The following is a 23,932-nucleotide window of genomic DNA, read 5'->3' on the forward strand; positions in this document are numbered from 1 at the left end:
CTTAGCTCTGCTTTCTTCTAAGTGGTTTGTACCCTCTAGCGGGTCCTCTCCATATGCTATAGCTGCTGTAGTCCCACATTATCCTCAGTGCAGAGGAAAAGAGAGCCTTGCTTTCCTGAAAGTTGCAGAAAATGCCATGCCTTAAGACTTGAGTTATATGCTAGAAGTTACCAAGCAAGGGAATGCATTGATTATCCATGCCTGGGTTATGTCCCCCCCAAATCCATGAATTGAAGCTCTAATCCTGAGTGTGACTGTATTTGGACATAGGAGTTTTAGGCAGTAACTAAGGTTAAATGCAGTCATAATGGTAGGGTTCTAATCTGATAAGATTTGTTGCCTTTGGAAGCACCCTGGGCTCCCAAGCTGGGGCAGTGGGGGGCTGAGGACCTTGCCCACACCACCCCTCCCCAACGTCTGCACCCAGCCCAGCAACTGCCTACTAAGCTGCCACAAGAAACACACCAGGCTCCCCTGCTGGAATGAGGGGGTTGCCACGGGCCTTGACTATGCACCCCCCTCCTTCCTCCTCCTCCCACCATATCCTCCTCCCTTTCCCCTCTTCCCCCACCAACTGCTCCACAACAACATCTTAGAATGTAAAAAAATATAAATAAATAAATAAATAAAGATTGGTGGCCTTATAAGAGAAAGAGGTCTCCTTCACTCTATGTACTTGCACTAAGGAAAGACCATGTGAGGACACAGCAAGAAGGTGGCTGCCTTCAATCCAGAAGGGAGCTCTCACTGGGAGCCGAACCCCTACCAGACTTTGATCTTGGACTTGTTAGCCTCCAGAACTATGACAAAATAAATTTCTTTTATTGATGCCGCCCAGTCTGTGGTATTTGTTAAGGCAGCCTGAGCTGAGTAATACACTTGGGTATCTGCTGTGGATTGAATTGTGTCCCTCAAAGAACATGTGTTAGAAATTTAACTCCCACTATGACAGTGTTAAGAGGGTGGGAAATCCTGTTATAGTAATTGAAAGGTGGGGCCTTGAGGAGGTGATTAGATTGTAAGGACCGTGGCTCAGTAAATGGATTAATCCATTGATGGTTTAATGGTGGTCGTGGGCGTGGTTATGAGGACTCTAAAAGGAGGAGTGAAGAGTTAGCTTTCTCTCTGTTTCCATCACCCTCCATGTGACATAAAGAGTCATTACCCACAAACAAGGCTCTCAATAGATGTGTTCCCTGGGCTTTGGACTTCCTAGCCTCTGAAACTGTAAGCAATATATATTGCTTCTTTACAAATTACCCAATTTCAGGTATTTGTTATAAGCAACAGAAACAAACTAATAAAGTATCCAACCCTGCAACCAAGAGGTGGGATCAGCCCTGTTTAAACTGTGGGGACTGTGGGGAGAGGTGTTCCCTAAGGAAAGTTATGGTGTTGTGGTTGGAAGAAGAGGGATGGGATGTTTCAGCTTGTGAAAGTGACAGATGGCCACCTCATTTGGATCAGTCTCAGCCTTGCTTCGTTTCAATCTCCTCATCTATCAAATACTAACAGAGTGATCTATTTTTTTTTTCCTAGCAAATATGGTGGTGTGCTATCTCTAACTATACAAATAAGGGCGATCCTCTAGATCAGAGGTTGGCAAACACTTTTGGTAAAGACAAAGAGCTAGAGAGGAAATATTTTAGACTTGTGGGCCATATTATCTCTACTACTACTCAGTAGTGCTGTTGTAGCCCAAAAACAGCTGTATGAGGGTACTTCAGCAAGTTCATGGAAAGATTCATATTATCTTTTAATTTTTCCATGAACTTGTCCAAGTACCCTCATATTGGTTTCCTGGGCTGCCATAACAAAGTACCATAAACTGGGTGACTAAAAACAACAGAAATGTTCTCTTTTACAGTTCTGGAGGCTGAACATTCAAAATCAAAGTGTCAGCAAGACCAGACTCCCTCTGAAGTCTTCAGAGAAGAATCCTTCCTTGCTTATTCCTAGTTTCTAGTGGTTGCTGGCAATCCTTGGCATTCCTAGGTTTGTAGCTGTGTCATCCCATTCTCTGGATCCATCTTTACATGGCCTTCATCCCTGTGTGTATGTCTGGGTCTCTGTATCCAAATTGCCTTCCTTTTCTTATGAAGACACCAGCCATTGAATATGGGGCCCATCCTAATCCAGTAGTCCCCATCAAAACTTGATTACCTCTGCAAAGACCCTGATTCCAAAGAAGATCACATTCACAGATACCAGAGGTTAGGACTTAAATATATCTTTTTTGGAGAACGCAATTCAACCCACTACACAGCTATAGGCAATATGTAAATGAATGGATAAAGCTGTTTCAATAAAATTTATTTATGGACACTGAAATTTGAATTTCGTAAAAGTTTCAAGTGTCATGAAATATATTTCTTTTGATTTTTTTTAACCATTTGAAAAATGTAAACACCATTCTCAGCTTTAGGGTCATCCAAACACAGATGCCAGATTTTGCCTACCATCCTTAGTTCGCCAACCCCGGTCCTAAAGCAAAGAGGAATAACAATGTAGAAGGAGCTTGGGTCCCTAACCCTGCCAAGGATGTGAAAAATAAAATTCTCTTTGTTTAAACCAAAATACTAATAATAATAACAAGAATCAGGGTGCTGGGGAGATTAAAGTAGTCTTAGTACCATATCTGGTGTATCAAATCCAATCATTATTTGCCATTACAGAATCTTGTTGGTTACATCTTCAAATGAAATCACTTCCCACCATGTGTACCACCACCATAGTCCAAGCCATCTTCGTCTCTCACCTGCCCTGTTAATACAACCTTCTACTTGGTCTCTCTGTTTCCACTCTTGACCCCCATATTCTCTTCTGTACCCAGCAGCCAGATTGATCTTTCTAAAACCTACGTCAGAGCATGCTGCTTCTCTATTCAAAAACCTGCCTTGCTGTTTGTCCTGAGTAAAATCTACAGTCTTCCCCATGGGCTATGAAGCCCTACACACAAATGCCACTACTTGGCCGTCCTCCCCTACACTCTCTGTTCCCCTCTCAATGACCTCCCTGTTGCCTGAATATCCCAAGCACATACCTGCCTTTGCACTCACCGTCCCCCATGCACTTGCTGTTCCCTTTTCTTGAGGACCTTTCCCCTGATAGACTGATGGCTCACTCCCTGGCTCCCTTCATGTCTCTGCTGAAATGTCACCCTACCAGAGAGCCCTTCCTTAACCCCACGCCCCCATAAAACAGCAGCCCCCATTACTCTCTATTGGTTCACCTGCTTTACTTTCCTTCTAAATATTTTTCACCTCCTGCCCCATTATATATCTGTTTGCTGTCTGTATATTTATTTGTTGTGTGTCCTCTTCTGTAACATAAGCTCCATGAAAGCAGAAATGTGCATCTATTTTCTTGTTCACTAGTGTATTTCCAGCTCCTAGAATAGGATCCAGGACATAGTAATCGTGCATAAATACTTGCTGAGTACGTTAGTTTCCTGTGGCTGCTGTAATAAAATTACCACAAACCGGGGGGCTTGAACAACAGAAATGTATTCTCCCACAGTTCCCCAGGGAAGAAATCTGAAATCGAGGTGTCTGCAGGGCCGTGCTCCCTCCGAAGGCTGGAGGAGAGATTCCTTCCTTGCTCTTCCAGCTTCTGGTGGCTCCAGGCTTCTGTGATTTGTGGCTGCATAACTTAAATCTCTGCCTCTGTCCTTACATAGCCTTCTCCTCTGGGTCTGTGTCTTCTCTCTTTCTGGTTCTTTTTTCTTTTTTTTGGCAGCTGGCCGGTATGGGGATCCAAACCCTTGACCTTGGTGTTATCACACTGTGCTCTAACCAACTGAGCTAACCAGCCAGCCCTGCCCTTTCTGTTTCTTATAAGGACACCTTTAATTAGATTTAGAGATCACCTGGGTAATCCCAATGATTTCATCTGGAGATCCATAATTTAAGGACACTTAACTTAAAGATCCATAAATTAATTATGTCCATGAAGACCCTCTTTCCAAATAAAGTCACATTCACAAATTCCAGCGGTTACGATGTGAACATATATCTTTTTTGGGGGGGGGACACAATTCACTCCACTAAAGAAAGTAAATGATTTATTACTGCTACTGTTTTTCCTGCCTATAATTGGTTTCCATAGCTCATTTCCTCCAAAGAGCTCCAGGTACAGGCTTCAGAACTTTCCACTTCGAAAGTCTACTGTATGTATCAGAACAAAAACAAATTCATTTATTCATTAATTTATTATCCACATTTGTGGGTGCTTACAGCATGTCAGGCAGAGGAGAATGCGAGGAAAAAAATGAAAATAAGAACCAAAACAGGGTGCTCTGAGCCTGTGGACAAAAACGGTACACTGTGGGGGTGGATTCAGAGAACTGCCACTGTTCCTTAGACTTTTGATAATTATTTCATTAAAAATCTCCTTTAATGTTTAATATTTGACAAAGGCCACTCCTTTTTCTTTTTTAAAAAAATAGCTCAGCAAATATATACACACATCCCTCCCAGTGTTTCTGATATCCTGGAGGTGTGTCCCCTGGAGGAACACTGATGAGAGGAAAACAGAAAGAGGAAGCAACTCATTTCTCATGGGAGGACCAGGGAAGGCTCATGGGGAGGTGACAAATGATCAGGCTTTGAAGGACAGTCCATTTTTTATGTATATATATTGCATGCCTCCTAGATGTGACCCTTCCCATGTGGTGCTCTTGGAATGCTCAGAACAAGCCTGATGAGGCTGGTGCTATTATTAATGCCATTTCACATATGAGAAAAGTGAGGCTCAAAGAGGTTAAGTAACTTATTCAAAGTCACACAGCTGGCAAGTGTGACTCCAGAGATCGGCTCTTAACCCCTGTGCTTTATTCTCTTTCACATTGGAAAAGGCAGGTTAATGTCTATTCATGTCGATCTTCCTAACCAGGTAATGAGGCTCCTGAAGGCAGGGACTTTGCCATGTTCATCTTGGTATCCCCAGAACCCAGCGCCACACTTGGTACTTTATAGAGTTTTGTTGAATGAATGAATGAATGAATGAGTGAGTGAGTGAGTGAATGAGTGAATGAATAGGATTTGGGCCAGTAGAAATGTAAGGAGGCTATTGACATTTTTCTTGAATTTATTGTTTATTCAAAATATTTTAACATTTACTTGTACATATTTGTGGGGTACATTATGTTGTTTCAGTACACACATATAATGCACAATGATTCACTTAGGGTAGATAGCATAGTTTTGTACCCATGAGTCCACCACTGCTCCTCCCCCTCCATCCTTCTGTTCTACCATCTACAGACTAGCTTTCCTCCTGGTTACAAAATAGCTGCCATGGTTCCAGGCATCACATCCAGACACAGCACCATCCATCAGAAGATGGACCCAGCACCATGCCTGGTACTTTATGGAGGTGGCTATCTTTCCCTTGGGTCTCTATTTTAGAGCAAGGAAATACTTTTTAAAAATCCCAGAATTTGGGGCCGGCCCCATGGCTCACTCTGGAGAGTGCGGCACGGAGAGTGCAGCGGCGCTGGGAGCGCTGAGGCCGCGGGTTCGGATCCTATATGGGCATGGCCGGTGCGCTCACTGGCCGAGCACGGTGCGGGCGACACCAAGCCAAGGGTTACGATCCCCTTACCAGTCACAAAACAAAACAAAACAAAAATCCCAGAATTTGGTCACATGACCACATGTAACAGCAAAGAAAGCTGGGAAATATAGTAATTATCCTAGATCCCATGTTTCCTGCTTAAAAATATGTTTTATTATCATGAAAAAGAAAGAGAATAGATATTGGGGGACAATCATTCGCCTTTGCCATAGTAGTCAACCAACAATATCTGCTCCAGGGGCCACAGTTAGATCAGTCCTACTCAATTGTGATTAATTATTTGTGCAAATACTAATTAAATGTTTGTATTTCCAAATATATGGTAAGTTTTTTTTTGAGAGCGGGACCATGTCTATCTTATAGGTGCTCAATTACTAATTGTTAAGTGACTAAATGAATGAATCATTTCAGAAGGCTAGCAAAGTATCCCCGGATTAATAAAGAGCCTTTCACTAGAGAATACTCTTCCCTGATCTCCATTTTAGAGGCCACTGTCTATAAAAGAGTCATGAATAATGATACCAACATCAGTCAAAGGAAAGCTTTGGTCTGGCAGAGATGAAAGGTCATGAGACAGCTAATGAGTCTGTAATGCAATTTGGTGACAATAAAATCGTGCAATATTAAATTCAAGGCCGTGAGTTTTGCACTATAAACCCAACACAATTAAAGACTAAGAACCCGATTCCCCACCTGCTCCAGTTCTTCTAGTTTGAGTCATCATATGGTTGCTGACTTCCCGCTGACATTGTCTGGTGATGTCATGGTGAGAATTTTGACAGTCATTAAATTTCTGGCTGGAGGGCCAAGAGGGCCAAAGAAACTCAGAAGTGAGTGGGACATAGACTCACTGAGTCCAGAAAGCCACTGTCTACAAAATTAACATGTCAGATACAAGGCCCTCTCTTCCTGTCTCCTGTTAGCATCATAATGGTAAAAGCCAGCTGTCTTGAGTGTTTACTAGATGACAGGCAATGTTCTAATTAGGCACTTCACCTGATTTAACTCATTCATCCCTCACAACACAGAGCAACCTTATGAGATAGGTTCCATCTTCATCCCCATTTTGCAGTTGGGGAAACTGAGGCATAGGCAGGATATATACTTTGCCCAAGATCAGATAACCAGAAAGTGGCAGAGCTGGGATTCGAACCCCTTCCTCCCACACTGATACCTTCCATCACTCATCACGCACTGCTTCAAGTCAGTGATTTCCAAATGCCTGGGCTTCTGTCTGAGGATTTTTCCACAGTCCGGGGCAAGAAGAGCAGAAAAAAAGACATATGAGAGGAATTTTTCATAAAGCTCAATTTACAGTGGAGTTTCACACACTGGAGTGCCCTCTTAGAGGGCAGGGGCATTTCAAAGTTAGCACATAGATAAAGAAAATTGTATTTAGTTCCAATTACTCTTGATAAATCAGCACAGGGGTTTGGATTACACATTCTTCAGCCGCACTGAATGGTCCACTTTAGATCTGTGCATTCCTCTGTATCTAAATTTTACCTCAGAAAATCATAAACACGTATTGGATTCTGTGAGTGAGAGGCAAGCTGAATTGTTCAGGGGTGAAGTATACTGACCTCAGCAATTGTTTTTGAAATGTATCAAAAAATAAGACAGACTGATGAGTGGAAAGAGTGAGAGACAGACATAAGACAAAGCCATTGAAGTTGAATGTTAAGGATAGAATCTAGGTAGCTGGTATATGGATGTCTACTGTTCAATTCTTTCAATTTCCTTGTATGTCTGGGGAAAAATTTAAATATAATGTTGAGAGAGAAAAAAATACATGTGAGAATCTCTTAGGGAGTTGCCATGCTAGAAACTGATATTCTGTCTATAATTGGCTACTGCAGGCAGACTTTTTCCAGCATTGAAACAAAGTTTCATCAATTGAGCATCTGATGGAGGAGGTGGTTTCAGTTTAGCAGCCAAGTGTGTGAAAAGCATGTACCTTTCAGTACTCAGCACAGTCAGGTGCTCATAGTGTGAGACAATGTCAGGCCAGCTCACTGAGGAAAAGGATGAGCCAGATTGCCTCCACTATTTGAGGTGTTCTCTCTCCACCCCAAAACATTTTTTGTTTGCATAGCTGAGTTCCAGTACCTTAAATTTGCATATGATATGGTTTCAATACAGTCATTAAAAAAATCAATCCTTTTGGATAACTTGCTCTGGGAGAAGCCAGCTGCCATGTCATGGGGGAACTCAAGGAACCCTCTGGGGAGGTCCACGTGGTGAAGAACTGAGGTTTCCTGCCAGCCATGTACACTAACATGACAAGTGAGTGGTGAGCTGCATTGGAAGTGGCACCTTCAGCCCCAGGCAAGCCTTCAGATGATGCAGCCCCAGCTGACATCTTAATTGCAACCTCATGAGAGACGCTGAGCTAGAACCACACAGTGAAGCTGCTCCCAGATTCCTGACCCACAAAAACTATGTGAGATAATAAGTGCTTTTTATTTTAAAACACTAAAAAAATAAGAGTATGAGCTTCTACTCTTCTGTATGTTAAAATAACCATTTTCTTCTGGGAAGAAATCGATACAAATGATAGGTAAGGCAGTTTTGTTTCTCTCCTTAATTCTTAACTTGGTAAGTAAGAATTTGGCAATTATAGGTTAATCCCTCAAATAATTTACTTTCTGTCACTCAAATGTGGGCAGGGCTTTTGTCTGCTTTGTTCACTGTTATCTCCCCAGCGTCTGGCACAAGTAGTCACTCCACTTTTACTGGCCTGTGAAAGGCTGGGGAAATGAAAAGTCTGCACCAAGATACGAGAAGTCATTACTAAATGCATGAATTGTTAGACAGATGTGTCTCAGCTATGGCCCAGCTGCATACATACACCATGTGATTATGTGTCCATAGACATTCTAACCAGCAGGAACAGAACTACAGCCTGTCCAGGATCCCCTTTAGTGCAAATCTTACTCCATAAATTTCACCCCGAAGAGGCAAAGAATGACTCTCTTTTATATCCTAAAAAAAAAAAAAAAAAAAAAAAAGATTACAGTCAGCCCTCTGTATCTGTGGGTTCTGTGTCCAAGGATTTTACCAACCACGCATCGAAAGTTCCATGGTTGGTGGAACTCAAGGTTGGTGGAATCTGTGGATGCAGAACCCACACGGGCTGACTAAAGGACTTGAGCATCCAAGGATTTTAGTATCACAGGGGTCCTGAGAGCAGTCCGCTTAGGACACCCAGGGACTCTCTGGTGGAGGAAGAGGAAAAGAGACTCTTCAAGGAAATTGGTGCAGCATTCAGTGGGGACACGGCAGAGGGGAAGCCCCGAACCACCATTCGGGAGCAATATTTCCCTGTATTCTGGATGCACACAGCAGCAAATTCTGCCACTTACTTGCTGTACTTGATTTCTTGCCACCCAGGTACATCCACAGCTCATGATTGAACTCATACTGACAATCGTCCATGTTCCAGAGCCCTTTCTATATGTCAAGTACTGCATTTTGCATATGTATTAGCAGTAATGCTCATGGCACCTCCTAAGATCAAGATTAATGTCATCACCCATTTTACAGATGAGGAAACTGACGGTCACAGGGATTCTAAAATGTGTCTGAGTCCACCCAAACAAGAGCAGATAAAGCCAAAAATTAAACTCAATTCCATGTGACTCCCTTACCAATGCCCTTACCTCGACACCTTGATGACTCTTTGAATTGAATGTCAAAGAGGTAATATTGTCCTTGGGTCTATTCTGCAAATGAGAACTAGAATTGAGGCCATAAATTCAAACTTCCATAGATTATTAGCATGGGGTTAGGGCACTCTGGTGGATGTCTCTTGTTTTGTCCTCTTTGACATTCATTCTTCCTTCTTCTGGTGACAGCACCCTGATTTTTTCTCCATCCCTCCCCAGCTCTCAGTTCATTTGACTTGGTGGCACTGGCCCCAGTGCCCAACTCCAGGAGCACACGTGATTTAGGCCTGTCCAATGAGAGCACAGTATCCCCTGCTCACTGTGTGGTTAAGAGCAGGAAGGTGATCCAATGAAGAGTGTATCAGCTAGCTTTTGCTGTATAACAAACACCTCAAAACTTAAAGGCTTCCATAACAAACATTTATTATTTTCACAATTCTGAGGATTGGCAGGGTGGTTCTTCTGGTCTGGGCCAGCTCAGCTTATCTGTGTGGTCTGTCGGTGGCTTGGCTGGAGCTGAATGGTCCAGGATGGCTTCACTCACATGACTGGTTGTTGGTGGGTTAGTTTACGGGATCCACATCTGGGACTGTTGTCTCTGCTCCATATAATTTCTTGTTCTCCCATAGGCTATTCCAGGCTTGTTTATGTGATGGCAGCATTCAAAGAGATTCAGAGCAAAGACCAAAATCATCTTGAGCCTTAGTCTTGGAACTCATACACCATCACTTTTATCACAGTCAAAACAATTTACAGTTCCAGCCCAGATTCAGGGAAGAGAATAATGAATTCTACCTCTTGAAAGAAGGAGCTGCAAAGAATTTGAAGCCATTTGTAACTTACTCCAGAATCAATCTTGGAACTTTCACTGGAAAATTGGGAAAGAAAAGCCCCTTTTTAAAAAATTAGGGCTGCTGGTCTATTAAGCCTGGAGATGCTGTCAGGCATCCTTGCCACTGCGGGAGAAAGGCTTGCTGGAGAGAAAGAGGCCACAGAGACTAGAGATAGAAATTCCTGATGACTTCACTGGAGCTCCTGGGTCCAGCAAAACCTGAAATTAGAGTTTTTATATTCAGATTAGCTTGAGTCTCTCCTCAAGGGGATTGAAAGTGAGGGAAAGGAGGGCTTCCTTCTTTCTTATCCCATCCCATTCCTTCTTAAGCCCTGGGATAGTGGCAGAAGCTGTCTTTAATAATTGCCCTCCCTTGGGTTTTATTTGAGCTCTAGGCCTATCTTTTGTGATCCTTTTGATGAAATAAATTATTTATCTGGAGATGGGAGTGAGGAGCCGGTTGGTAAAGGAGACAGCCATGACACTGAGTTTCACACAAGTGTCTGCTTTTGGCTTCAATAGAGATGGGAAAAGCCTGCAGCAATTACCAGAAACGGCACCAGGAAAGGAGGAACATACTAATTTACTGATGAGCAGGTCTATTAGAACCCTCTGACTGGAAAAGGTGCCTGGTATGGAAGGCTGGTGGTGTTTTAATCTCTCCTCGGGCATCCAAATCTCTACCATTTGCATTTTGCTATTAGGATGGAACAGAGACGCCTCATCCCTAAACCTAAGCATGATGTTTACAATTTGGCAATTTGTACCTTTAAGACCTTTCAGAAGAAAATATTCACTAATGAAAATGGATTATATGGAAATGGATGGAAATTATTGAGATCAGGAATATAGGAGAGTCAGAACAGAAACACTTTTAATTTATGTGAATTCAATTGTAAATAAATATATGGTGGAAAGACAGGGGAGCTGGGAAAGGAGAGAGAGAAGGGATGTGAGAGTCCCAGTGTAAATATTGCAGGGGAGACTATCTGCTATTAAATCCAATGACAATATACCTCACAGTGCACATGAGAATAGAGTGGAAATGTGCTGTTGTTCCCACAGTCTACCCTGGTTCCTACCTTCTAGGTGTGACTCGTGTTTAAAGCTTTCTATTTTCCTCCATCTTGGTCCCTAGAAACAGCAACTTCTTATAAAGCTCAACCGGAGAAACACGGTGATATGTCCCAACCTTAGGAAAAAATAAACCAGGTCGATGGAGTTTCTGGGAGACCATGCAACACTCTCCTTTCTAGGGAATTTAGGGAATAATTTCAAGGGTGTCTTTGGCAACACGTGGTTTCCACCACCCTTTCTGACTTTGGAATCTCCCCCCGCCACATCCCCACACAGAAAAGGATGAGGAGAAATAACAGGTTTTGTACTTTCTTTGAAAACTTAAGTAACCCTCATCCTTTGGAATGCTTGGGTTAATTGCAGTTTCGAATACTCTCACCAGAGGGTATAACGTCCTTTCGTGGACCTGTTTGAACCCATCACAAATGTGGATGTGATTTCTAAGTCCTTGAAAGCTAACGTCGCCAAAGATCTCAGCCTCTGCTCCAGAAGCTCCTGGGCAGCCTTTCTAAACCACCCCCTGGTGGCCTGAATGTGCTGCGGGGTCGGCAGGAGTGTGGTGTCCCTCTCTACTGACAGCTGCACAGGCAGGTTCTCACCTGGCCACATCAGGCTGCCCTGAGCTTAAGCACCTTATCTGTTGCTCCGTGCTCTGGCCATCAGCTTGACATAATGCCTAGTCACTTTTGTGTACCTTGCACTTGAGCACAGAGGCCCTTCAGTTTCCTCCTTTGTGAAGGCACATTGTAAGGAAAGAAGTTAATTCGGCTGTCTTTTTATAGCCGTCTCCAAAGGTCAGGCTTTCTTCTGCAGCTGAAAGTGGCCCACAACACACTGTGTGCATAAAAGGGATAGATTATCAGCCCTGCCCTTGTGTCAGGGCTGTGCTGAGCACATAATCTACCTTCCTTTTCTTTGGCCAGGCTACTCGCTGGGCTCGATTTGATGTGTTTAATTTCTGGCCCTGGCAAACCAGGCACAGCTTGCCATAACCACAAGAGGACAGAAAAGGCAGGCATCCATGCGTATTCAGAGTTATTGTAGCAGAACAATCCTCTTCCCACAGTGTGGCTTTTTTTCACCTGACAGGTACCTGTGTGTAGTAGAGATAATTTATTCAACATTTATTGATTCAATAAATATTTATTGTCCACCTACTATGTGTCAGGCTCTGTTTTTAGGAATGCACCTAGCGAACAAAACAAAGATCTCAGCCCTCGCAGAGCTGACATTTGAAGCCTTGCATGTTGTAGGCAGGGGGCCATAAAATGTATTGTCCAAACTCAAATGCTCTTGAGAGACAAAGTGATTGACATGGATAATTAAGTCAGGACAACAGGCAGAGACCTGGACCATTCTGCACAAACCATCAGGGGGTATACAGTAATCCAAGAGCTTGCCTTGTAGTGGACAGAGGACAGCAGTCAGGTGCATCTATACTGGAAAGAACACGTGCTTTGGAGTTAAGCAGCGCTGGTCTGAGTTGGGTTTGAATCCCAGCTTAGTGACTTACTATCTATGCGTCGTTGACTCTTTGTCCCTTCTTGCCAATCTTTAGGTTCCCCATGTCATAAGGATTAAGTGAAGTAACACATGGAAAACATCTATCCCCACACCTGGCACATAGTAGGGGCTTAACAACTATTATATGATTTCCCATCCCCCAACTCAATGCCGCCCCCCCCCCCACACACACACATTTACTAGATTTGGAAGCTATTCTTTAAAGCAATTTACTTGGATTTGCAAGGAACTTATATTCGGTTAAATAGCTACAGGAAAATTTCTACTGGAGGAAAAGGAGAATAGGATCAGTGAGAAAATCATAATAATTGCTGCTTTTATTGAAGGTTTACTATAAATGCTGAGTAGTTTTTATGTTCATTGTGTCCCATAAGCCTCACATTCTCTATGAAGCGACTCATGATTTTATTAATCCGTCTTATGGATAAGGAGAGTAAAGCCTAGATCAGGGTTGGAAAATGCTTTCTGCAAAGGGCCAGAAAGTGAATATTTCAAGTTTTGTTGAAATGACTCTCCTCCGCCATTGTAGCCGGACAGCAGACTCAGACATGTAACAAATGGTCACGGCCATGTTCTGATAAAATTTTATTTACACAAATGGGCCAGCTGGATTTGGCCCACCAGCCATAGTTTGCTGACCCCCGACCTACAGAGATAAAACCTAGCTCAAGTTCATCAGGGTAGTGAGGTGACGGAGCTGGGATTTGAGCGACGCTGTACACACTGTTCTACATCTTGGTTTCTCCCAAGACAGTATCTCTAAGACTAGTTTAACCTATTGCCATCACTCACCAATCAGAGCTTGCCAAATCCCCAAAACCTCATAGTGCCAATGGGCTTTCTTTCATAACAACACAGCATTTCCCTTTCTCACAAAACTCCGAACCCTATCTTTGTTCTTCAGACATACTGGAGACCACCCTGGGCTGTGTGGTTGCCCCAAATTGCTATTCTGTGACTCCCACATGCAACTTTTTGTTTAGAGATTGGTCTCTGCATTTTATTTGATGTTGACAAGACCATGTGAAGATGTATGAGCCAAAAACCATAGAACCTTCCTTCATCCCATGCTTAACTCCGGTCACCCATTCATACAAGTACCAAACACACATGACTAACCTCCAGATAAAAGTAACTTTTAGAGTTAATGAATGATTGAACTGGCATATTGGGACAGTTGTACATTTATCAATTCTGCCCTCTTGATCTTGGAATAGTTTCTTCACATCTATCCCATATAAAGTACAAATCTAAACTGTGAGCTTCCTGGGGGCAGAGACTGTCTTGGTCAACACTGACTTTTCATTCATTCAACAGATATTTATTATATAATAAATATCTAGCACCACACTGTGCTAGAGCTGTAGCTACGGTGACAAACAAGAGAGACATGGTCCATTGTCTTGGGGAGGCTACAGGCTCCTGGGACATGGGGATAAGAAGGCAGGTATTTACTGTGAAATGTGATGAGGACTACAGTATGGGATACATGAGCATATGGAGACTCCTAGAAGGGAATTGAGATAGGAGAGTGGGGGGTAAGAGAAGATATCTAGATATGAGAATAGACTAGAGAAAATAGTCTGTCCTCAGACATGAAGGAAATAGTTAAATGTATCAATCAGAATTGATATCTTTTGGCTGCTAGTAACAGACACCAAAAATAATAGTGGCTTAAACAAGGCAGGAGATGGCCAGTCCAGGGCTGGTGCAGTAGTGTCATGGTCACCAGGGACTCAGAATCTTTCTGTGTTGTCATCCTTAACACAGGGCTTTCATCCTCAAAGATGCCTCCTGGTTCACAATGGCTGCTGGAGTTCAAGCCATCATATCCACATCCCAGGCTGGAAGCAAGTGTTGGGGGAAGTAAAAAAGGGCTGGTGCCAACTGTCTGCCCCCTTTCTAAGAAGATTTCCTGGAAGTTCCACCTAAGGAATTCTGCTTATATTTTGCTGACCAGAATGTAGTCACATGGGGACACCCAATTGCAGTGTGAAAGGAGACAACACTGGCTGCATGGAGCCCAGCTTGGAGGCTGTGGCATTAGGTAAAGGTGATAGTGACCAATACTTTAGAAGTGGCAATGGGAATACAAAGAAAATGGCATGGGTTTGACTTTTTAAAAACCTAATAAAACTTCCAAATAATCTCTAGCTTTGCTAAAGGTGACTTAGGAATCAATACCAAAGCCCGAGCCTCTTTTGCAAAATTAGTTATCTCTTCCCTCATCTCTGTCCATCTAGAACAAAAGGAAGAACATGGGAAAGAGGGAGAAAAGGCTTCCTGCCATTGGATTCTTGCCATGGAGAATGGATAAGCTCCCGCTGTACCCCTCCCAAGATGATTTCACAGTCTGATCACCTCTCCTGTGCTCCCATGGACATGGTGGATAAGAAGTCCAAGCAGGTAAAAATGGTCCAAGCTGTCCCTTCTTGGTATGTCTTTCTTAAGTTTCCCATCCTTTTGGATGGGGATAGTCTAAGGTATAAAGTGACCCCCAGGAGGCTGAACTCTCAGGCTTAGCTGTCACCCAAGAGGGATGTCTTTTCTTTTCTCCCTATCTGGAGATGCCATCTCTTCCTTTCCCATCTTTTCTCTACTTTAGTCCTTGTTTTGACTAATGGCATTTTATAGAAAAATTGCTGGTAATTTTTCTTTGGACACTGTCTCATCCATCAACAAACACTTCATATTGTTGTCAACACCCTTCCTTGTCACCTTAAGTAATATGGAGATGTGAAATATATTTTATGTTCATACACTTTGATCAATACCAATGTTTTAGTTCATCTCTGTTGCTTATAACAGAATATCTGAAACTGGGTAATCTATAAAGAAATAAAATTTATTGTGTACAGTTTCAGAGTCTGGGAAGTTCAAAGTCCAGAGAACACATCTGGTGAGGGCCTTGTTGGTGGGTGGTGACTTGTCACAGCAATGCAGGTGTCACATGGCAAATGGTTTGGGCAAGAGAGAGAGCTCACCTGCTCACTTGCTCTCCTTTTAAAGCCATCAGATCCACACTCATTACTCCAGGAGCGGATCAGTCCATTCTCAAGGCATAGTCCTCACAATCTAATCACCTCTTCACGGCCCCACCTTTCAATGACCCTAATAGGTTTCCCCACCTTCTTAACACTGTCACAGTGGGGATCAAATTCCTTATACATGAAACTTTGGGGGACACATTCAACCTATAGCAACTTCACATACAATAAATCTCCAAATACCTCAAATATGTCCATAGTCCTCTTCACCCATAAGTGAAATTATTACAAAATATTCTAGATCTGGAAGGGAAGGGGGGACAGTGATTCCAGTGAGCTGAGGATTATTTTTCAAAGCCCACTCTAACTGCTAAGGAAATGGATTTGAAAGTGATTTGAAGAGGTAAAATTACGGGTTTTAAGATTAACTCGATGTTGAGGGTAGGGATGAAGAGTCTTGGGTGAATTTTGGTCTCTAGTTTAGGTGACTGGGTGGATCTTTTAATCCCCAGGGACAAGAACTCTATCTGGCACAAGTGTTGGAGTGAGCAGGACTAAAGCCATGTTGGGACCTAAAACCGCCTGGGCTGAAGGAAATGTTTAAAGACAGTTTTTTGTTTTTTTTTTTTTCTTACCATGTATTTCTCTGAGTTCCCTCTTTTCCCATGGTTATTTGATATTGAGAATCTTAGTTATGGGGCAAGATGACATTATTTACATAAATGTAAAATTGTTTTCCGGTCAGCCTGGAGCTTCAGACTTGCAATGAGACACGTACTGTCTAGACCCTGGGAAACCAAGAAAGACATCAATAAAGCTGTGCTGATTCCACCCTCCAGCAGGACCCTGAGACAACTGCAAGGATGGGAGCAGAAACCAGATGAGCCTTGGCAAGACCCTGCACCTGGCTCCTTGCATGGCAGCCCCTCAGCTCATGTCCTCCTCTGTCCTGCTTCTCATTTCCTACGTTCTGTTCCCTCATCCCCCTCTTTAAAAACCCCTAGGTAAATCAAGGTCTCTGAGGTGGCTTTATCCTGGCCGTTCTCCTTCAGGTTTACTGTAGAGATGGGTTAGCCCAACATCTCTCCTCAGGTCACTGGGATTCCTGAATAAAAGCTGACTTCCATTTTCACCAACATTTGACTTTTGATTGGTTCGTTTTTGTTTGGGGGCAGGCAGCTGGACTTGGGTTCTATAACACAAGGCAGATGCTAAATATGTATGAATAAAAAAAAATCTTCTTTTTCTAAAACCGGTCATTTCCCTTGACTTCCTTATTGCTGTCCTATATTTGATCATTTTCCTAGTCTTTCAGCCTGAAACTCTCCATTGACTCATCTTTCCTTTAGGTCCTGTGTTAGTCAGAGTTTTCCAGAGAAACAGAACCAATCAGATATATGAGGGTACTTCTGAAAGTTCGTGGAAAAATAGAATTGAAAGATAACACAAATCTTCCCATGAACTTTTGGAAATACCCTCATATATATATGAGAGAGAGAGAGGTAGAGAGAGAGAAACAGAGAGACAGAGAGAGAAAGACAGAGATTATAAGGACTTGGCTCATGCAATTACAGAGGCTGAGAAGTCCCAAGGTCTATAGCCAGCAAGCTAGCTGACAGCACAGTTCTAGTCCAAGACTGAAGGCCTGAGAACCAGGAGAGCTGATAATGTAGTTTCAGTCTGAAAGCCAGTAGCTGGAGACTCAAGAAAAGCCAATGCTTCAGTTCAAGTCCAAAGGCCAGAAGAGACCAGAGTGCTGGCGCACAGGCAGTCAGGCAGGAGGAGTTCCCTCTTACTCAGCCTTTTTGTTTTATCTGGGCCTTCACCTGATTGGATGAGACCCACCCACATTAGGGAGGGCAACCTGCTTTACTCAGTCTATTGACTTCAATGTTAATCTCATCGAGAAACACCTTCACACACACACCCAGAATAATGTTTGACCAAATGTCCAGGCACCTCGTGGCTCACTCAAATGGACACATTAAATTAACCACCTCGGGTCCTCCCCAATAAGTCGTCAAATTCTGCTCTTCTTCTGGAGAGCTGCTTTCTGTACAGTCAGGGTCTTGGAGGAAAGAAAGGAACACTCAATGGGGGACAATTGACGAGGATTTCGTGATGGGACTATTCAGAAAATTGAGGGCACAATGCAAGGAACTTAGGGGAAAGGGATGGTGACAGCTGGAGGCTACTGTGACCTCTGGGTCTGGGGGGCACGCAGAGGGGAGTACCGGGCACTATTCAAAGCACTTGACACATTAACAATATTTATTGAGATATAATTCACATACCACGCAATTCACCAAGTTAAGGTGTACAATTCAATAGTTAGCATATTCGCAGAATTGTCCAACCATCATCACAGTCAATTTTAGAACATTTTCACTGCCCTGAAAAGAAACCCTGCACCCCTTACCATCACCCCCTAATGGCTTCCTTCCCCCCAGCTGTAGGCAATCACTAACCTACTTTCTGTCTCTAAAATTTTGCCTATACTGGACATTTCATGTAAATGGAATCATATAATATGTGATCCTTCGTGACTGGCTTCTTTCACTTAGCATGATGTTTTCAAGGTTCATCCATGACAACCCAGGTGCTCTCACTTTACAAGTGGGGAAGTTAAGGCACAGAGAAGTGAGGGAACACCTGGTAAGTGGCAGAGCAAGGATTTCACCCCAAGTGTTGGAGGCCATTATGCTAGGCTGCCTATTAGTCACCAAAGACCCAGGTCTTCAACCACCCTGAAGGGGAGTCCTATCTTAATGTCCCCACTGGTCTCTTGTCTTTTCATTCCCAGTCCATCCTCAACCCACTGCCTAATTTATGTTGGCTCATGTTAACTCCATCACGACCCCCTGGGCTCAGGGGACATCAGGACTTTTTATCTGTCTGACATGTGCTCTCCCTTCTCCTGGTGACAGGATTCTGGCTTCCTTTGTGGGAACCACTCCTGTCCCGGGTTAGCCCATGTGGCTTGGGTGGAGCTGTTCCCACTGCACCTGCTGCATGAGCAACCACATGACCAGGTCTGACCAATGAGAGCACCACAACCCCCCAGGACACAGTGATTGGTTGAGGGTCAGGAGTGTGACCTGATTGGAGAAAAATGAGGCTAGACGTGGGGGTGGGGTGTGTGACGTGGATTCTGGGAAAGCACAATTTTCCCTTTCTTCTGCAGAAGTGAGGAAGACTCTCATCCCTCTTGTGGATGGAGGGGTGTTAGGAGGTCACGTACAGAAGTACTGTGACCGTTTTGCTGCCGCACATGGGGGGCCATGGGGGGTCACTGTGAGCCTAATATCAACACCACAGAAAGCAGAGAAAAGAGAAAGAGAGAAGCTAAGTGTTTGGTTCGAGCTCCTGGATCAAGCCATACCTGAAGAAAGAGATCTCTGGATTCTTCATTTAGCAGAGCTAATAACTTCCTATTAGAAGCAAAGGATATCATTATCCTTGTGCATGATATAAGGGAGGAGTATGAATTTCATGTTCTAAAATTCTTTTATTCCACAGCACTTAGAATAACGTGTGCCCTTAAAGCAGTCAGATGAATAACTTAGATCATTATTTTTTTAATGCCCAATGTGGTCTTCTTTAAACACAGACATACACAGAGCATCAGCAAGTAAGGGTGACAGGTGGCATCTCCATGTAGTTTTTTTATTGCTGCGATAAAGCCACTTGGATGTTAGGCATGGAAAATAGCACACAAAGGCTGCTCCCCCTGCAGAACAGGGAGCGTGGCTGTTATTGTTTCCACCTGGTGAAGATGACTTAGTCTGGGAATGTGTTTACAGCTGTCATGGCACAGAATGGGCTGGAGAAAACTGGAACAACAGGTCACATCTTAGCAGAAAACAGTGTAGGAAAAGTGGGACGGAAGGGAAATCCTGAATCAGTCCAGGAGCGTAGGGTGTAAAGCCGGGGATATGCAACCAGGTGGGAGCAGATTTAGCATAAAGGTTTTTGTGGAATTAAACCATTGCTTCTCAACCAGTTCTGCACATCAGAGCTCCTGTGTGAGATTTGAAAATATATTCATCCCTTAGGAAGGAATGAAGCCCTGTATCTTCTGCTTCAGTAGGACTGCATGGAGTAGGAACATCTGTAGATTTTTTTTTAAATCTCAAGAGTTGATTGCGATATGCATGCCCAGTTAAAAACTCCAGGATTAAGCACTGGGAAATTCTTTTTAACCCTGAAAATATAATTGAGACTTAAAAAAAAAAAAAAAAAAAAAAAAAAAACCAGAGAAAGTATGATGAGGAAGAATTGAGAAATTCTCAAAAAAACCAAAAATGCAGCAATAAATAAAAAAGCATTTCAGAGGAGAAAAGCTGAGACATGATTATGGATGAAATATTTGCCAGGCTTGGTCATACTGGGTTTGGGTTTGGGTGCAGATGGACAAGAGGACTGAAGGACACTCACAAGGTTGACCCTCCTTGCCCACTTTATACCTTCATCTAGAAGTTTCTAGGTGTGTTCATATTGAAACCAGGAGGATCATCTATCTGTCCTGTCATTACTTGTAATTACTTGTCTCATTCATTTTGTTCCATTCTATGAATCCACCTGGTTGATAAGCTTATCAAACATTGGCTGAGGGCCTGATAAGCTCGAGGTACTGGGGTAGCCCTTGACTTTGAGAAGCTCATAGCCAGGCTGGAGAGATGGTAAGAAACAGGCAATAGCCATGTGGTGACAGAATGCAATACCAGTGCAGGAAGCCAAGGTGTGGGGGATCTGGGATGACTTCAGCTACGAGATAAGGGGTCTGCACGGGCAAATAGCTTTCATCAGGAAAAGGGCTGAGCACGTGGCTGGAGAGGAAGGTGTGTTTGAGCAAGGAGTGTCCAGGGAGTGGCACAAGGTAATGAAGACAATACTCAGTGCTGCCCCTGGACGCTGTTTGATGCTTGAAGCTGGTTTCTCCATGTAGTTCCCCCTCAACAGAGACTCATCGGTCTCCCCCTTGTTTTCCTCTCTCCCTTTTCTGAAAAAGAAAATGTGTCCACCCGGGTAAGGACATCCAAACCAGGTGGGTGGTACAGCAGGAACAGCCCGCTGAGGCCTCTGCGCCCGGCAATGTGCGCAGGCGACATTCCGCTCCCGTCCAACAGAGGAGAGCAAAGGGCAGGATGATGTGGGCCCGACTCCCACAACACCTAGCAATTCCCTCGTCTTGCTCTCCAGGCCGTGTCCAGCCCGCACTCTAGAGATGCCTCGCAGGGCTGGCCGCGGCCCGCCCGGGACGCGAACGCTGGGGCGCGGGCGCCCCCTGGGGGACCCGGCGGGCGCAGTCAGTCCCCTCGCCCTCGGCAGCCCGGGAGCGGGTCTTTCAACCCCAGCTGGGATGAAGGCACCTGTCGTGTTCAGTCACATCCCTGCGGGGCTGCCATTTCAGAGGCTGAAGTGGGAGGAAGCAAGTCTCCGGAGCCAGAGGCGCCTTTCCAACCTCTGAACACACATGCCGTGGGGAAGTCTTTGTGCTCCGGGCTGTTTTTCTGAACGGCAGAGCCAGAAATGAGCGGTTTTGAGGCTCAAGCTTCACTTTGAAAGGTTTCTTTTGTTTCCCTGAGCAGGGAAAGGTCATATATATATATGGGTCATATATATATAAGGTCATATATATATATGGGTCATATATATATAAGGTCATATATATATATGGGTCATATATATATAAGGTCATATATATATATTTTAGCATCAAATCATCAGGGTCAAGGGGTCTTAGGAGGACCTTAAGGAGGTTCTAGGTTGGGGGTCTAGAGTTTTTATCAAATTCCCAGAGGTATGGGATCTCCAGAAGGGTTGAAAACCTTGAGCCAGCACTTCATGCCCAGGGGTCCCCCCTTTTGAAAATTTATAGAAGCGAATGTTCAAGGATGGTCCCCTGAAGCATTCAGGGCCCCCAAAAGTCTGTATTAGAAGTAACCAGATGTCCACCAATAGAGAAGAGAAGACGAGGTAGAGTGGCTTCGCGGTTGAGTTCGCAGCCTCTGGAACCAGGCCACCGACTCCGCCACCTGCGGGGCTCTCCGTGCCTCCGCGTCCTCACCGTAAAGAGGGGCAATGAGCGCGCCTGTCCGTGCGGGTGTCGGGAGGACCCGGGTACTCGGCTCTCACCGCTCCAGGAGGGAGGGGTAGGAGCAAGGTCAGCGTCAGCGGTGTTTCGTGGAAGGTAGTGCAGCTGATTAAAGGAATGAGGCCCACCTCTGTGTGTGGACTTGGCAAGGTGGCCAACACAGATCACTGAATGAAAACCGTGAACTGCAGAAGCAGATGCATGGTGTTACTCCATTTGGGGACCAGTACAAACCCAAATATGTACATGTACGGATAAAAGATTTTTAAAAAGCATCTGGAAAGATACATATTGAATTATTAATAGTGGTTACTTCTAGGAAATGTTTGGAAGGGAGCTTTTTAATATTACTTACATGCAGCTTATATTTGATTTTGAGGTATTACCATTGGAGGTGAAAAAAGAAAGAAAAATGTATTGTAGTATGTGACAGGTTGCTACTAGTTAACTGTGAAGTATGGAAAGTGGTCACAGAATTTGCTGATAACCAACAAGCAGTCTACAGGGAGATTGACTTATTGTAAATACCCTTTAGCACTGCTGGAATATTTTATCATATGCATACATGCATTACTTATTACGAAAAGAGTTTAAATTTTTTCAAAACACGGCAATGTAACCTTGTATTTTGTCCAGAAAAATTTTACTGAGTGTCAGGCACTGTGCTGAGCTCTGAAGACATGGAAATGACTACCATGGTCTCTGCCTTCCAGGAGTTCATGATATGGTTCAGTGTTTCTCAGACTTTAATGTGCTTCCAAATTATCTGGAAGTGTATATTGGTTATCTATGAGGGCATAACAAATTACCCCAAAACTCAGCAGCTGAAAATAACAAACACTTACTATCTAACATAGTTGCTAAGAGTCAGGAATTCGGGAGTGACTTAGCTGGGTGATTCTGGTGTGGGTTCTCTCATGAGGTTGCAATCAAGCTATTGGGGGCTGCAGTCATCCGAAGGCTTGACTGGGGCTGAAGGATTCACTTCCGAGATGGTGCCCTTATATGGCTGTTGGCAGAAGGCCTCAGTTCTTGGCCATGTGAGTCTCTCCACAGATTAACTGCTTGAGTGTCCTCATGATGTGACAGCTGGCTTCTCCCAGAGCAAGTGATCTCAGAGAGAAAGGCAGAAGCTGCAATGTCTTTTATGACCTAGACTTGGAAGTCACACTCCATCATTTCCACCACATTCCGTGTGTTAGAAACAAGTCAGACTACAGCCCACACTCAAGGCAAGAGGAATTAAGCTTTTTCAAGCTGAGGATTATCAAGGACTTTGTGGACATACTTCAAAACAACCACATTTTACTAAAATGCAGATTCAGATTGAGTAGGTCTGGGGAGAATACCAAAATTCTGCCTTTCTAACATGTACCCAGATGATACCTCTGCTGTTGGCCTATGGACCACACTTTGAGTAGTGAGGGAATCAAAGACATGCAAAGAACTATAGCTCAGATTGCCTTTTTGGAACTATGCTGCTTGCAAAAATAATATCCTTTGTCATCCTGGCATCATCTTTGGATGGTGTCCAATTTTAAAATCACATTTCCCCTGAAAGGTCAGAGCAGTACAGTAGGAAAAGACAAGATTACCTTGTTAATACACAAGGACAAGCTGTAATGGAATTAAAAACAATCAAAGGGGTATTCAGAAAATCTCTCTGGCCTTGTTCTGGAAGCTCTCAGAAGCATAAAACATCAGCCATCAATTCTGAAGGGGAGGCTAAACAAACAGCAGCAAATCTGGGCTCTTGATAAGAATTGTACAGAATGCCTTCATAGCAGCACTAAGACTCCCAGCTGCAATACTTATAAACTTAGCTTTGATAGGGGAGGGTAAAAAATAGCACCAGAATCTCAGAAGATCAAGGCTTCTACATGCTCTGCTGGCTTGAAGAGTGGTAAGTGAAAAAAATCATCGTCCCATTTCATATCCTGGGTTGAAGTTTGCATGAAAGTGTATATGCTGTATTTTTCTTATTGCTATGGTTCACAGACCATAAAATTCATAATTTTAAAGTGTATTATTCAGTGGGTTTAAGTATACTCACAAAGTTGAGCAACCATCAACACTAATTCTAGAACATTTTTGTCACTCCACAGAAAAACCCATATCCATTAGCTGTCACTCCCCACTTCGCCCACTGCCCTCAGCCCCAGGTAACCAC

Source organism: Cynocephalus volans, chromosome 6 (assembly GCF_027409185.1).
Source record: "Cynocephalus volans isolate mCynVol1 chromosome 6, mCynVol1.pri, whole genome shotgun sequence".
Classification (NCBI taxonomy): domain Eukaryota; kingdom Metazoa; phylum Chordata; class Mammalia; order Dermoptera; family Cynocephalidae; genus Cynocephalus; species Cynocephalus volans.